Raw genomic sequence first — 310 nt, forward strand, 5'->3', positions numbered from 1 at the left:
AAAAAAAAAATCAAGCACTTCGAATTAACCTTTCTTGGAACTCAAGAAAAGATCTCTCTTTTTCCATCCTCATCTCCTCTTTAAACTTATAGATAAACTCAGTGGCTCTTTCGTCCACCTAAGATGCGGCGATGCAGCCACCACTCTCCTCCAAGCATCTTCCATCGAACCAACCAGCTCCTGCGCATGCGCTCCATCTTCTTCTCCTTTTTCCTTTTTTCTCCCCAAGATTTTCTCCTCTCTCCTGATCGCGCCCTGTCCCATAGTTGGCTTTGGTATTTGTAGATTTGCCTGTAATTTCCCTCACTAT

This window comes from Camelina sativa, chromosome 1, assembly GCF_000633955.1.
Source record: "Camelina sativa cultivar DH55 chromosome 1, Cs, whole genome shotgun sequence".
Lineage (NCBI taxonomy): Eukaryota > Viridiplantae > Streptophyta > Magnoliopsida > Brassicales > Brassicaceae > Camelina > Camelina sativa.